This window comes from Alexandromys fortis, unplaced genomic scaffold (assembly GCF_014885135.2).
Source record: "Alexandromys fortis isolate MF-2015 unplaced genomic scaffold, M_Fortis_MF-2015_v1.1 scaffold_174, whole genome shotgun sequence".
In the NCBI taxonomy this organism is placed as follows: domain Eukaryota; kingdom Metazoa; phylum Chordata; class Mammalia; order Rodentia; family Cricetidae; genus Alexandromys; species Alexandromys fortis.
In genome coordinates, this window is record NW_026068063.1 from 3,026,260 (window position 1) to 3,042,967 (window position 16,708).

Here is a 16,708-nt window from a genome sequence, read left to right on the forward strand (position 1 = left end):
ATAGGCAGGGTGACCAGGCAGGAAGTAGAGGTGGGACAATGAGAACAAGAGAATTCTGGGAAGAGGAAAGACTGAGTCTGCAGTCGAACAGAGGAAGCCAGACACAGAGGAAACAAGATGAGGATGCCTCGCTGATAAAAGATACCAAGTCATGTGGCTAATATAGACAAGAATTATGGGCTAATTTAAGATGTAAGAATTAGTTAATAAGAAAGCCTGAGCAATTAAGCCAATCAGTTTATAGTTACTGTAGACCCCTGTGCGTGTGTTTCTTTGGGACTGAATGGCTGCAGAACCAAGCAGGACAGAAACCTCAGTCAATCGGGTTTTTAAAGAATGGCTGATCTCACCAATCAACCAAAGTCAGAAGGGGCTGGGAAGATGGGGAAACGTGTGCTTTCCTGAGCTCAGATTCCAGCACCCATGTGAGAAGCCAGGCTTGGTACACCTGCAATCCCAGCACTAGGGAGGTAGAGACAGGAGCATCTCTAGGGCTTGACAGTTAGCCAGCCTGACCCAAACTCCAAGCTCAGTGAGAGATCCTGTCACAAAAATTAAGATGGAGAGTGACTAAGGAAGACAGGCAATGGAGGTCTTTAGCTTACACACACACACACACACACACACACACACACACACACACACACCTGAGTAAAAAGTAAAGAAAAGAGTAGATAGGACTATAGCCATATATTAGAAAAAGAAGATAGTGGCGGGTGGGGGGGGACTGGTTGCAAGAAAGGCAAACAGAGAAGAAGGAAGGATGATGTATAGGAGGGAACTCAGGTCCTCTGGAAGAGCAGCCAAGGCTCTTAATTCTGAGCCATCTCTTCAACTCTGCTGATAGAAATCTTTTAGAATAATTTTGGTTTCAGGGCAAGGATCTGGAGAAGCAAGAGCAGGAAGGAACCCATGGTCTCGAGTGAGTTGAGGAAGGAAAGATAGTCTCTAGTTAGGGGAGGGAACATTGCCCTGAAAATCCAGCCACGAATCTAAAACTCCTCTTTCAGCTCCATCGTACCTCAAGCATCCCACCTGTGTGGACTCTGGTCCATCCTGGGTTCTGTGGTCTACCATGAAGTGAATGGATGGATAGGGCTTGGGTAATTGGGTGAAGTTGGGCCAGCCACATCTAATTCTCCCTGAGCTGTACTTGAAAACCATGTTCCTGTCCTTAAGTCCTGTCTTAAGAACCCTGCCGTTCTCTCTAGCTCTTGTGTCACACTGGGCTGTCTGGGCTCTGCCCTGGGCCCTGGTGAGGACACAACCCCAAGCCTGCCTGCAGGATACCAGGGCAAAGGGCTTAGGAAAGAATGAGCTGGACTTTGAGAGGTTGGACCTTTGAGGGCTGAGCAAGGAGATGGCAGCCAAGAGCAGCCAAAGAAATTCAATCCAGAATTTTGGAGGCAGAGGCAGGAAGTGCTCTGGTGAGTTTGAAGTCAGTGTGGTCTACAAAGAATAGCAGTTCTCAACCTGTAGGTTGTGACACCCTTGGGAGTCAAACAACCCTTTCACAGGGGTCACTTAAGAAAGCACATTGGAAAACATAGATATATACATTATGACTCAGCAGTAGCAAAATGACAGTTATGCTGTAGCAATGAAAATAATTTTATGGTTGGGGGGTCACCACAACATGAAGAACTGACTTACTAAAGTGCTAAGGGGAAAGGGCCAGCCAAAGAAACACACCCTGGTTCTGAGACCTGAGCCCGTGAAAGAAATGCTTTAACCCCAAACCCAGAACCAAAAATATGCACTCTGACTCTGAAACCAGTGTCAAAAAAAAAAAAAAAAAAAAAAAACCCACACTTTGTCCCTAGAATCAGAGTCAGTGAAAGAAATATGCCCTGACCCCCAAAACTAGAGCCAAAAAGCTTAAAAAGGCCGGTGAACGGGGCAGTGGTGGCACACACACGTCTTTAATCGCAGCACTCCGGAGGCAGAGGCAGGCGGATCTCTGTAAGTTCAAGGCCAGCCTGGTCTACAAGAGAGAGTTCTAGGACAGGCTCCAAAGCTACAGTGAAACCCTGTCTCGAAAAAACAAAACAAAACAAACCCAAACAAAACAAAACAAAAATGGCCAGTGAAAGACACACAGTTTGGCTCTGAGCTCAGCCCTCTCTGCCCCTAACAAACTAAACTAACCAATCCTGGAGCAGGGAAAAACTAACCAAACTCTCTTCTCCTGGAAAAGTTCCGCCCCTAAGAAGCCCTGTGTAAGCCCTGTGCCTGTTCAGTTTGCACCTGCTCTTCTTCCACCCTGGCAGAGGCAGCCACTCTCCTGGATTCTTCCCTCCCTATAAATCCCATGAACCAGGTTTGGGTGAAGACCTTTCCTCAGAGACAGACAGAGTGGAGTTATAACACTTTTGCTGGGGAAGCCTTCCCTTAGCAGCGCTGAGTTATTACAACTTTGCCGGAGGAGTCAAAAGCAGAGAGGAGCTGAGTAGGACTGTGACCCTTTCGCTCTGGAAGCTTCCCCTAGCAGAGCCAAACTGCTACACTTCTGGAGCACCAGAGCTGAGTTGTAACAACTTCGCTGGGGAAGCCGGCTCTGCATTGGGGAAACCTTCTCTAGAGCAGAGCTATAAGCTGCTATGCTTACTGTGGTCTGTGCCGTTCCCTGGCTCCCAACTGCCAGGATCCCCTTCCTTCTGAACTGTGATACCTCCAAAAGGGTCACAGTGTGAGGAAGGCTGAGGACCACTGATCAAGAGTTCAGGCCAGCCACAGCTTCATAGTGAAACCTTGTCTCAACAAATAAAAAATGAAAAACTAAAACCAAATAAGAATCTCAACCAACCAACCAACCAACCACAACAACAAACCTTTACAACAACAACAAACCTTAGGATTCCTGCCCCCAGGAGGCTGAGGGGAGAATTGCTCTGAGTTTGAGAGCAGTCTCGACCACACAGTGAGTTCTAGGTGGGCCTTGGTCTATAATTAGACCCTATCTTAAAGCAACAATGACAACAACAGCGAAGAGAGAAAGAAATAAAGAACGGGAAGAAGAGAGAAAGCTAAGAAATGAACGCTGCTAACGCTCGTCACCGGGAGTTCGACTCAGATGCCATCAAATTCCCCACTTACGTTCTGCTCGTTCAAAATCTGTTCCTTCTCTACTAGACAGATCGGCCACCTTTTTGCGTGCTTTCGGACCATCTGTAATTCTTCTGCAAAATGCCTGTTCAGACTCTTTGCCCATTTTCCCCCAAGGGCTCTGTAAAAGTCTCCTAGTTCACACAGCTAATCAGCAGTCTGGCTAGGAAGAGAGCCCAAGGCTAGCCTACCATCCCGTTCCTGCCACCATGCCTGTCCAGTTCTCCTTGGCCCTCTGGTCTTCCCTCTCCCCTTGCCTTGTGCAGTGTCCCCAGCTGTCATAGACTTCATTCTCACCAGTGTCCCTCAAGCACTGCAGACCAGGACTGCTGGGTCCACGTGTCGTTCACTATGGTTGACCTAGTGACCCCAGAGAGCATCCAGTCGGAGTCTTGTCTGGATGCGGTTTGCTTTCCAGCTTTCTGGGAAGTGTCTTTCTTGGCAGAGATAAGCTTGTTACCGAGGTCCCAGAATGCACCATTTGGCGGATGGTCTCTGTCTTAATTGCAGTCCTGGCACTAGTAAAACCTCCTGTGCCGGCAGAGCGGAAGCTGCAGAAGGGGGCTGTGCATCTTAGAGTACCAGCCCTGTAATTCCCAGGATGCCGTTCAAGACTCCCCTTGAGGGCATGATCTCATCTCTTAGCCACAGCCCTGGAACCCAGCAGGAAGTGGTGGCTGTGGGCAGGAAGAGGCATCCCAGGAACCCGGCCTGGTTTCTTTGAAGTTCTCTCTGACGCTGATAAGGGTTAACTAAGCATCTTGTCACCGTAGCTCATCTGAAGATGAGACAGGACATCATTGGTGCCTTGTGGAGCCTTTGCTTTTGACCAGGAGGATGGTATAGTCAGTTGAGTGACCACTTTCCGCTATAGATGTCCATCCAGATGCTGAGAATGGGACCTTATCTGGTTAAGAGGTCTCAGAGACGTAGCTTAAGAACCTTCTGGAGGAGCTTGTCCTAGGTCACCCATGTGGCTCTAAAGCCAAGCACAGGAGACAGGCAGAGGTGGCCTCCTGACCCAGGGGAGCAGGACTGGAATGGAGCTCAGTTGGTAGCCTGTTTACTTAGCACACACAAGTCCCACATTTGACCCCAGCACTGCACAGACGGGTCGTGACGATGCATGCCTATAATCCCAGCGTTGGGAGGTAGAAGCAGCAGTATCCAGAGTGGAAGATCATTCTCAGCTGTGCAGCAAGTTCAGAGACCCTTCTTCCCATCCTCACCACACTAAAAAAACTCCCAAGGGATAGGAGGAGGTCACAGGGCACAGAAAAAGGAACTTGAGTTTATGCAGAGATCCTGGGGTCACTAGACCCTGAGTTACCCCAGAGTGGTCAGAGGGCGCACAGCCCTCCAGGAACCTGCACTTCACACTTTTGATCTCCAGACTGAGAGAATAGATTTCTGGTGTCTGGAGTCACCAGCTGTCACAGTAACCATAAGAAACTGGTAGGAGCCAATGATGGCATTAAGCCTCGCCATCCAGCAGGGTGTGGTGCATGCCTTTAATCTCATCATTCAGGAGGCAGAGGCAGGTGGATCTCTTTGTGCTGTTGAGGCCAGCTTTATCTAAATGGCCAGCCAAGGCTACGGAGGGAGATCCTGTCTTAAAAAACAAAACAAACAAAAAAAGGGAGTGTGTGTGTGTGTGTGTGTGTGTGTGTGTGAGAGAGAGAGAGAGAGAGAGAGAGAGAGAGAGAGAGAGAGAGAGAGAGAGAGAGAGAGCGCACAAAGCTTGATCTGGGGGACTGTATGCTCTATGATGGAGATGTGCCTGCAGCCTGGGAACCTAGTGTATTTATATTATACATTGCAGGAGCCAGGAGGTAAGGTTTGCTACTCTCAGTAGGTGGTCTCTGGGGGAGTAGATGGTCTCTGTGGGGAGTAGGTAGTCTCTGTAGGGAGTAGATGGTCTCTGTAGGGTAGCAGTCTCAGGCTGCTCGTATCCAGGATGAGGATGTTGCCATAGATGTTTCTGCATAGCCTGTACACCGTCAACATCTGTATTCAGACCAGATGAAGGCTGCTCCATTCCCATGGGTCTGAGGCATTAGCATCTGTGGCATGGCTGTGCTCCTGTCAAAGATGCACACTCACTCAAGACTTCATCTGCTCCTCATGCCCCCAGCTTCCAGACCGTAAGAAATATATATCTGCTGCCTCCAAGCCTCCCAGCCTAAGGGTTTTGTCACAGCAACTCAAACAGACAAAAAAAGGAACATCTGGGGTTTCATCTAGGTGACTGCTTGGCCATGTGGGCATGGGAGGAGGCCGATGGGACTTCATCAGTCAGCCCCTGTCCCCTCATCACCCATCTGACCTCTGGCTAACTCACTGAAGTCATACCTCAGGCCAGCAAGGTGGGCTCCTGACCAAACAACCAAACCCAGGAAATGTGGTTCCTTTTCCAGTCAATGCCAAATGAAGATGTGGCTGCCATCCTCACACATCTGAGTCACCCAGTCCTGTGGAAAGCGCCACAGACAGAAGAGAAGCGTCCAGAAAGAGGAATGAACTGTATCGAAAAGGCAACAAAGTGACCTTTGGGGATCTAGCTCAGTTGTCAGAGTGCTTGTTTCATGTGCATAAAGCCCTGGATTCGATCCCTGGCATCTCACAAAACCAGGCGAGTTGGTACACACCTGCTAGCCTCATGTTTGTGGAGGAGGCAGAAGGATCAGAAGGCAGATCATCCTCAGCCACGAGGAGGGTTTGAGATCAGTCCGATACCACACCTCAAACAAACAAAACAAACCACAAACCAAGAGCAGACAAACAAAAAATGGAAATCAAAATTCCAGAAGACATTAACAAGTAGAACATTTGCCTGGTGTGTGCAAGGCCTTGGGTGTCATCCCCAGTACCACAGGAAAGCCGAGAAAAGAAAAGCCCCTTTATGTATTGTTGTGGGTGCTCATGATGTGTGAGTGTGCACACACGTATGATGCAGCACACGTGTGGAAGTCAGAGGCCAGCTGTGCAGTTGGTTCTCTCCTTCCACCTTTACACGGACTGTAGAGATCAAACTCAGGCTTGTGCAACAAGCAGCTCTACACACTGACTTATCTTTATAGCCCAGCCCCCGACCTTTTTACCCAGCATGGTGGTTCATAACCATAATCCTAGGGTGGGGGGAGGCAGTTTGGCTGTACAGTGAATTCCAAGACAAGCCTCAGTTGGGAGACCCTGTCTAAGAACATTAAGTTTAGCACCATATTACGCTGTGTTTGGATTTTGTTTGTTATGGAGCAGTACATAACAAAGACAGGGAACTTACTGGGAAAGCCAGCCACCTACTGCCTCCGAGCCCTGAACCCCAAATCTCAGAGACAATCCACTGTCAAAAGTGTCCCAAGTATCCTTCCACTGTTTTGGACAAAGGTGAGGGTATCTTTTGTACCTGGGTTTCAGCCTTGCCTTTTCCACCTTAACTATATAGACCCTAGACTTTGTTCTCCGTGACTAACTCACAGACCTTCCTCCAGACTGGTGGCTGCGTGGTATTTCCACATGTCATGACTCCTGCATAGCTTGTGAGTCCCCCTTATCAGAGTTCTGGTAGGAAATAGAGAACCACCCTTCCTGTCCTCATCTCAGGGGCTGAGAGCCTGAACTGAGCAGCTCCGGGCCGTCCCTTCACTTTTCTCCTGTGTAGTCCAGGCCTCTGTGTAGCTTGTGGGTTCAGATGGCTTGCTCATGCATGATAGAGCCCTTCACACAGCGTCACTCGGGACGGGGCCCGATGCACTGCCAACCCATCCCATCTGTGATGTGGGAGTGTCATATATCAATCTGCTGATTTCATTGGTTAAGCAATAAAGAAACTGCTTGGCCCTGATAGGTTAAAACATAGGTGGGAGGAGTAAACAGAACAGAATGCTGGGAGGAAAAGGAAGTGAGCTCAGACTCGACAGCTCTGCTCTCTGGAGCTCCTCTCTCCCAGGCAGCTCCGACCCTGGATGGACGTAGGCTAGAATCTTTCCCGGTAAGACTGATGCTACACAGATTATTAGAGATGGGTTGATCAGGATATGAGAATTAGCCTCTAAGGGCTAGAGCTAGTGGGCCAAGCAGTGTTTAAAAGAATACAGTGTCTGTGTAATTATTTCGGGTAAAGCTAGCCGGGTGGCGGGAAACAGCCCACTGCTCATTAACACAACACATCTGCTTTCGTAAGACCTTCTCAGAGCATGGCCACGGGGAGCTACGGTGCTGTTGCTGCAGGGCACACTATTTTAACTCATGTACCATCTTGTGGTTTCTGTGAACCAGGAGCTGGGTCCACTACCCAGCATCTCACCAGGCTGAAATCAAGGTTTCCACTTGTCCTGTGATCCCAGGGTGTTTACAGTCTCTCCCAGCACACTCAGGTTGCTAGATAATTTGATTTCTGTGGTCAAAGGACTAAGGGCCCCATTTCCTGCTGTTGCCTGGAAGTCACTCTCTATCCCTTCCACAGACCCTTTTCCAAGGAGACACTTTGTTCACCTTCTAGGTGAGCAACTCTAAGGGTCTCTCTCTGTTTTTTTTTTTTTTTTTTATAGGGTTTCTCTGTAGCTTTGGAGCTTCTCCTGGAACTAGCTCTTGTAGACCAGGCTGACCTCGAACTCACAGAGATCCTCCAGCCTCTGCCTCCCAAGTGCTGGGATTAAAGGCGTGCGCCATCACTGCCCAGGAAGGATTATTGTCTCTTACCTCTAAACTTTAATTTTTTTAAACTTTTATTTGATGTGCGTGGTTGTTTTGCCCACATGTATGTCTGTGCACCATGGCATGCCTGGTCTCCTACAGAGGCTAGAAGACGTTGGGTCCCCTGGCACGGGAGTCACAGAGAGCTGTGAGCCACCGTGTGGGTGCTGGAGCTAGAACCCAGGTCCCGGACAGTGAGTGCTCTTAACCACCAAGTCACCTCTCCAGTTCCACCTCAAAACTCCCTTTAAGGAACTCACGTGATTAAGCCAGGCACACTGGGCCAGCCTCTCCTTTGCTTCCCTCAGAGGCAGCTAAGAACTCGCCTTGTGTCTGTGAAATGTCTTCACTTTGCCCCATGGCATCACTTCATAGCCATAGATTCTGCCTTGCAACAAAGGGCAGAGATTTACCTGGGTCAAGGACACTGGTGGGTGGGGTGGGGTCACTTGAGAATTCTGCTTGCTGTGTTTGCTCCATCTTTGTCATCTGATGAGTATGGCTGCTTAGGCACGACACCCTACAGTGGTCTGAAAGAAAATGAGCCCCAGTGGGAGTGGCAGTAGGAGGTGTGATCTTGTTGAAGTAGGTGTGGTCTCGTTGGAGGAAGTGTGTCACTGTGGAGGTGGGCTTGAGGTCAAGCCATGCTCAAGTCATGCCCACTGAGTTAGTTCACTTCCTGTTGTTTGCGTATCAAGATGTAAAACTCTCGGCTCCTTCTCCAACACCAGGTCTGTCTGCATGCTGTGATGTCCCACCATGATGATAATGGACTGAACCTGTGAACTGTAAGTCACTCAGTTAAATGTTTCCCTTTCTAAGAGTTGTTGTGGTCATGGTGTGCTTTGGGATAATGCTCTTGTACACTGTAAAGATTTGTCATTAGTATCAGTTTAATAAAATGCTGATTGGCCAGTAGCCAGGCAGGAAGTATAGGCAGGGTGACAAGAATAGGAGAATTCTGGGAAGAGGAACGGCAGAGTCAGATGCAGAGGAAGCAAGAGGAGAATGTCTAACTGAGAAAAGGTACCAAGCCACATGGCTAAACATAAATAAGAATTATGGGTTAATTTATGTTGTAAGAGAGTTCATAATAAGCCTGAGCTAAGAGGCCAAGCAGTTTATAATTGATATAAGCCTCTGTGTGTTTCTTTGGGACTGAACAACTGCAGGACCAGGCAGATCAGAAACTTTCATCTACAATGGTGTCTCTTCACAGCAATAGAAACTCTAACTAAGACACACTGGAGGCTTAATGGAGATAGCAAAGCCCGAGGTCTTTACTGTCTGATGCTTTTCAGTAAAAGCAGCCTCTGCTCTAGAGTAATGATGCTTCCATTCTGGTTCACATGTAATCACCCAAATGGCTGCAACTTAGTTCAAGTTTTAGACTTAGTGGGGCTGGGCTTGGTCTAGGAATATGCATTTTAAACAAAATTCCATCCAGTGCTGAGGCTGCAGGATCTAGGACCATATTTCCCAAACCACTGCTGGCTACAGCTGGAGAATTGCTATGCACACACTCACCCGGGGCTGAAACCACCCTCACACCATCTGACCTTGCTCTTCTTGGCCTCACTTCAGCCTCAGCTGGTTGAACCACAGGTGGATCCAGGAGTCAAGGGCCCAAAGGCTCATCCACGGCCAAGATTAAAAGCCTGGCCAAATGGTAAATCAAAGCCAGGCAGAATCACTCTCTCTTTGAGATTCTGAGTGCTGGAGTGCATAAACTCTGTTGCCCTTGGTGATGACCCCTAGACAGAGATGCAGGGATGTGGAGTTGGGAACAATACCTCCATGGACCAAAAGCAAAATGAGAGGGTCAACTAGCTCGGTGAGGGCAGAGGAGAAAGTGAAGGCTCACAGAAGCTGAAGCATGGGAAGGCTGAAGGCTTTCATGGTCCTGTTTCCACGAGCCCAGCCTGGCTGTTTGTCCTGGTTCTGTGAAACTTCTGTGGCTTTTTTGCCTGAGTTCCTTTGAGGAAGTTTCTATTCTTTGAAGACAAAGGGTTTGTCTTCTTTCTGTTTGATCTTTAAATTATTATTATTACTATTATTGAGTATGTATGATGTGTAATGGGGCACATGCACCATGGAGAACATGTAAATTCTGGGATAAACTCTGGGGAATTCAGGCAATCAGATTTGCGTGGTAAACTGAGCCATCTCACTGGCCTGACACTTTTCTTTTAAAGATTCTTGCTACATAGTTCAGGTTAACCTCAAATTGGATACTTTCTCACGATTTCCTTCCAAGTTTTGTGCCTCGACAGCTAGCCTCCAAAGGGTCCCTATCAGAACTCACTTGTGAGCCTAGCCTTTAACAGCTGAGCCATCTCTCCAGCCCCAGAGTGCACTTGTGACGTATATGGTGGCATATAGCTGTTAGTTCTAGCTCTTAGGGAAACTGAGTTCTGAAGGATGATTTGAGCCCAGATGTTGGAGGCCAGCTTGGGCAGCACAGTCTCCCACCTTAAAAATAATAAAATAAAAAGGTTGGGGATGTGATTCAGTTGGTTGAGTGCTTGCATGCACAAAGTCCTGAGTTCAAGCACAGCCAAGTGAGGTGGTGCACACCTGTAATCCCAGAATAAAGGGAATAAAGGCAGAAGCAGGAAGATAAAAGTTCAAGGTCATCTTTAGTTGGCTACATAGAGAATTTGAGGGTGCACTGGGCTACCAGACCCTGGAGAGAAAAGAAGAGAGTGATGAAAGAGGGAGGAATGGGAGGAGGAGAGGAGGGGTGGGGAGAGGAAGAGGTAAGTAGAAAGGGGAGACATACCTGTGCCCTCCACCCCACCTACCTGCCTTCCTTGGTGAGACCCTCTCTGTCGTAGATCAGGTCCCAAGTTTCTCTCCAGGACCTTGGACAGTACCCGGCATAGCTGGACTGCAAAGCACTGGAGGTGCCTCAGAGAAGATTCAGTGTGGGAACCAGGACGAAGTTCTGGGCCAGCAGAACTGCAGAGCATGGGTATGGGCAGGGTGAGTGCCTAAGACCCATGTAAGAATGACTCAGGGCTTCAGCGGCTCCTGGGAGGCAAGTTTGGCCAGGGCAAGAGATGGAACCTGGATGGCCTTAAACCCCAGGCTGAGGGGCAGGGACTGACTTGCTGGGCAGGCATTGGAGGGGCATAATAGACATTTGCTGTATTTTTTTATTTTAAACAAGGATCCTAATGGCCCAGGAAATGGGACAGCATCTAGAAACAGGCTTTACATTGTTTGTTTTGAGACAAGTTATTACTACAATAGTCATGTCTGGCCTGGAGCTTGCTATGTAGATCAGGTTGGCCTTGAACTCATAGAGATCTGCTTGCCTCCATCTCCCAAGTGCTGGGCTTAAAGGTGTGCACTAGTACACTTGTCTGGGCTTTATATTTTACAAAATTGGAACACATAATTACATATGTCTTTGAGGTCTGTCTGGTGTCTGGATACATGCATATGATGTGAAAATGTATGATATGTAATGGGGCACATGCACCATGCAACATGATCAGAGCTGAGTGATTAATAGAATACTTACCACCTCAAACAGTTATCATTTCACCGTGAAGAGAACATTTGAAGATTCTTCTTGCTATTTGGAAATACGCAGTCTATTATTAATGTCGCTACCCTCAGTGCCAAAGGATACCATCTGTAACTTAGTAGCTGCGGTCCAACTTCTCTCTAGCCCTCCCCCCTTTTTTCTTCCATCTATGGCTTTGGCAATGCTTGTGACAGATCCCAAAGAGCTTTCCAGGGTAGGACTTGCAGGAGACGGTAACTGACCAGATACTCTAAGCTCCAGAATGAAGAATGTTCCCTTAACAGACCAGAGTATGGAAGTAGACATCCAGCCTCACAGGAACTTCGAGATGTATAAACCGAGACCGATACAACTTTCCGTCATATCAGGTTAGCGGAGCTGCTGGGGACGATTTCCGTCTCCTCCATGCTCTGGCTCACGAGAGGAGAAGCTGGCACATGTGATTCGGGAAATAGCTTACTAAATGCATTGGGAGCTTAAAGACTTTCACATCCTGGTTCTTTGGAAAAAAAAAAAAACACTAGATCCATCTTACAAAAATTGCCGGATACTGTAGCTTACAGTAACCTGATTCAAAATGGGTAAAGTATTTGAACAACCATTTCTCCAAAGTTGGTGTGCAAGCGGCTTTGGAGAACCAGGCCTAGAGAGGCGAGGCAAGAGCACCCTGTGTACCAGGGGATGGTTTGCTGAATGTCCGTGGGCAGGCTGTTCTCTCTCTCTCTCTTTCTTGTTCTGGAAGGCCTTTGTGATCACCATGATTTTGAAATCCCCCTCCAGTCATTTGGTGGGTGGGGTCATCCCAGGAGGGGCGGGGAGTGAGGCTTGGGCTCGCTCTCCTAGACTCTCACATGGGGGGGGGCACCCAAATGAGCATTCTTGAACCAGAGACACAAAGATAGAGCATGCACTTGAAAATACTGCGTGGGGGCTCTCATCTCCAGAGGCAGGAGAATCATCAGTTCAAGGCCAGAACCTGTCTCAAACAACAGCCACACTGGGAGGAGTTTGTTTAGGAACAGAATTAACTACCACAGCTGATGAGTTCTTGTGAGTTTGGAGGTACGCACACTAGGGCAGGCCTTGTGGAGAAGCCTTTGCTCCTGAGAACACTGGCTCACTGGTCTGTGGGCGGGCAAGCCACGTGTGGAGTAGGGATCGTCTTTACCCACCTTTACCCGCTGCAGTTACTTCCTCTCAGAACCACAATGCCTTCCCAGGCTGCTTTCACTCCCTCACAAAGATAAGATCCTAAAGGGTCAATCATAGACCACTGGGGACACCACAACCCTGGAAAGTGACTTATTTATATTATTCCAGCACCTGCACATGCATATATTGACCAGCAGGTGGCAGCACAGGAGCACACAATCATCAGGGTTGAAGGCTAAAACAGCAGCAATGGTCTGGTTGTTCTGGTAACCCATAGCAACGCCTCTTCCTAGTAGTGACACCCATACCATCACTCACTGCCTCCAGGGAAGCGGATTCTGGGTAAACTAACTGGGTGCCGTCTTGGAAACCTGCTAACTTGGCTGGTGTATAACTCACCACCTGCCGTACTAAGCCGTTCTAAGCGTTTAGCAAGTATCAGCTGTGTGTCTGCATGCTTTAACTTAAGCAAAGCACAGGTAGGTATTATTGGTCCACTTTATAGAGGGCAAAGTGGGCTCACAGGGAAGGTTCACTTGTTCAAAGTCTCGGTAAACAAAAGTGATGCCGGACTTTAAGATCAGGTCGGGGAGACGGGTCTAACTGCTTTCTCCCTTGCTCCGTAGCCATACCTCATCAGGTGAAAAACTTCTCATTGGGAATACAGAGCTGGTGGTGTCCATATCTACTGAGGGAAATGAGGTAAGGGAGCAATGGGCCTAGAGTTTTGCTGGGACAGGGGAGGCGAATGTTTCCAAAGAATTAGGAGGATGAGGATGGGATTTGACTCCATGTGTTGGACTGGGAGGCAGGAGCCTGGAGTGCGGTCCTTTTTCTGTTGTTTGACTACAGCAGGCCCTGGCTTTTTCTGAGTTTTCATTTCCTCTCCCTCGCTGCTGGGGACCCTGGAGTCTGTCACCAAACTCCTTAAAAGGATCAAGTCCAAGGCCTATGGAGTGTTGATTGGGATTAAATGAGGTCCCAGGGAGAAGCAGATGCAGCCTCGGCATGGGAGTGGGCCACCTGGAACCTTGGTTGATATCTTGAGGCTCTTGTCTTGGATCCTCCTTAAGTCCCACAGGCTGGACGATACAGGAAGCAGAGGACTAGCGGGGCCCGAAACCCACATCCAAAGAAGTGGGAGCAGAACGCAGCTAGGGTCATCACCCAGGCCTGCCCCCATGCCTAGCAAGAATCTGAGTAAAGGCCACTGTTAGAGGCCACGCAAAGCACAAGGGGCTGAGCCCCAGGGCCACTCTTGGCTAGCCATTAGCTTGTTCTCCATGTACCAGGGACTGGTGCCTCCTACCTGCTCAGACAGATATCCTCAGAGCCTCCAACTGCATGAACTAGGAAAGGCCCAGTGGGGGAGGACTGGCTCTGAGGAGAGCAGGTCAGACTCTGTGTGTGTATGTATGTGTGTGTAGTAAAGTGTATACTAAGAAATGTGCACTTGCTACGTGTGTGTGTGTGTGTGTGTGTGTGTGTGTGTGCATGTCTGTTCAAGCAATATAGTTTAGCGCTCATGTATGCTTGGGTGCGTGTGTACATATGCAGTTTCCTGTGTCTTTGTCTTTCCAGCACCCAGGTGGAGTCTGCCAGCTCTAGGCTGCTCTGGAAGAATATGGCTTGGTCCAGCTACTTAGTTCAATCCCTAGGAAGTTTGACTTGCAAAGTGGGAGGGGGGAGGCACATAGAAGGTTGTCTCTGGGTAGAAACAGCGCCATCCAAGAGTGGCAACTGCAGCACTGAGATTTCTGGCTGTGCCATGCACAGGGTTCTGTTCATTCCTAGATGGCCTAACACTGAGCACAAATGCCAGGCCAGGTGATGCTACTTTGTCCTTTTAGTGGGTAAAGATACTTTATGTCCATCTAACAAGGGGGAGTATGACGACTGCTTTCTTGACTACTTTCTTGAGTATGATGTATCAGGTCTAATACATGATGAACAGATAAAATTAACCTTTGCTTTCGTGTCAGAATATTCTAGAGTATAGGGCGTGAATAAATCTTACTGGTGGATTGGTGATGCTGACTCAATTCCTCCTGCCTAAGGATTGACCAGTAAAGTCTAGCGGAGTCTGAACCTCTGTGTGGGGGATGGACTTGTGGGTCCAGGGCCCTGGCAGGGGCATAAATCTATGAGAAGATGGTGGGACATATATGCTGCCCTGGGTTCTGTACCTTGAACTTTTGTCTATGTCTTCTCACCCTGCATGGTGGGACCAGGGCCCAATTTTCAAGACTCAGCTTGAGGCAGAGGTGGGACCCTTCAAACCCATAGAAACCTGGTCCCACTGAAGTACAGATCAGAACATTGGGCTCAGGAACTCTTACTTTTCACATGTGTCCCCAGCTGAGTACCTGATAGGAAGCTGAGTTTCTGTGTCTCTGTTTAAACATCCCAGGCTGCGACAGACAGCGACAGCGACTTGGAGTCATTGCCTAGACCTGCTTGCAGTAGGCAGAGTTGCTGTGGTAGTTCTTTGACAGAAAAATAGAAAAGAAAGGAAAAGAAAACAGGCCCCGGGCCTCTCCTGCCCCTCCCCAGCCCTTCTGGGCCCAGCAGCTCAGCAGGTGCAGGCAGGGACTTAGATGAGTTGCACATTCAGGCAGTGGTTGCTTTGCCGGAGCTTGGGACCCCAGGAATGGGGCTCAGAGGAGTCCTAGGAGGAGAGGCCTGGGTTTGGGGAGACACCTGCGTGTGAGGGCAGGGGGCAGAGAAAGAGTGAGTCCATAGTGAGTTCTGGAGCTTAGGTTGTTCACACAAAAACTTCCCCAAGGCATCCTGGGGAGAGAGGGGATAGAGGGTTGACCCCAGGGGAGCTGTGTTTTCACAGGGAGGAATGATTTCCCACCGAGGAGCTGAGATTTGGCTGCACTGGGGTGCCTGGGACACTGGTGACCACTGCATGCTGAGTTAACTCCAGTGTGGGCCTGTTCTCCAAATCCCTATGGGTACGGCTCTGTTCCAATAGCACATACTAAGCAGATCTATGAATGGCTTCTGCCCACCCGGACTCTGGTAAACAAGCAAGGTTAGTTGCCCTGACCAGACCCTCCTCACGGTTCTGCTCCTTGAAGGCCTGTGTCAGCCTCATGGCTCTTGCATCTGTGGTGGCTGGCATCTTCAGTGCTTCCTGCCGCACATGACCCAGAGAGGAAGCCTCCTGCCTGCCTCCCACTCAGGGCTGAGGGGGCTGAGGCCTGGACTCTTTCCAGCCCTTCATTTCAGGCCTGGCAGGGGTACAGCCTGCCCTGTGGGTCCAGTGACGTAGGCCAGCCGTGGGGAGGTTGCCTGGGCTGGGAATGAGCCAGGACCTATGGCGGCCCCTCTGTCCAAGCCAGATGGCCACTGGCTGCAGTGGGAGGGTCTGCCAATACCTCAGGTCAGAGTCAGGGCTCAGGCATTTCACCCTATCCTGTCCACTGTGTCTGAAGCCACTGTTTGCTGTGAGGTGCTTCTTCCCTGAAAGTGGGGTGGGCTCTGAGATGGCTGTGGGCTCTGACCGAACTCCAAGAAAAAGGCCTAGACAATGGGGTCTTTCTTTATGGAGACATGCTGTCCTCCACAGTTCAAATGAGATCGGTGCCTAACTCCCTCCCTCCCTCCCTCCCTCCCTCCCTCCCTCCCTCCCTCCCTCCCTCCCTCCCTCCCTCCTATCTTCCTCTCTTCTTTCCTTCCTTCATCCAGCAAACAGAAGCCAAATACCTATGACACTCCAATCTCTGTCCTTGGCTCAGAAATACACCTATGAACAAGGAGGACAAAGCCCTCGCCCGCACAAAGCTGAGCTCTACTATAAAGGACAAGAAAACCAAAGAGTAACGGGTACACGGATATGAACAAGGCCTGAGCACTTCATGAAGGAAGGACGAAAGCCTGTAGCTCGTCCTCCCTCTGGGTGCTGGTCACCAGACAGACACCTTTTCAGACCTATTGATAATCCCACAAAGAGTGTACGGCTCATCCCATACTATAGATAAGCAAGTTGAGCACGGAGTGGGTCAGTCTCCACTAAGTGACAGACTCTAAGTCAGCGTGGGGCTGAGGTCTCCAGCTCTATGACTCTAATGACTTTGCAGCACTGTCTCTTGGGATATTACCACCGCCCCCCTCCCCCAACAGGGCCTCTTTCAGAAGACCCTCCCTCACTCTATGGCCTAGTTGCTCCAATCAAACAGCTTTTAGATATACCACATGGTCTAAAACCGAGTG

At 49.2% G+C, this 16,708-nt stretch overlaps 1 protein-coding gene across 1 annotated transcript in view; it reads left to right on the plus strand.

The window, feature by feature from the left end:
- Nsf (N-ethylmaleimide sensitive factor, vesicle fusing ATPase) overlaps positions 1–16,708 on the plus strand; it is a 594,435-nt gene that overhangs the window by 214,958 nt on the left and 362,769 nt on the right. The gene's annotated exons all lie outside the window — the stretch shown is intronic.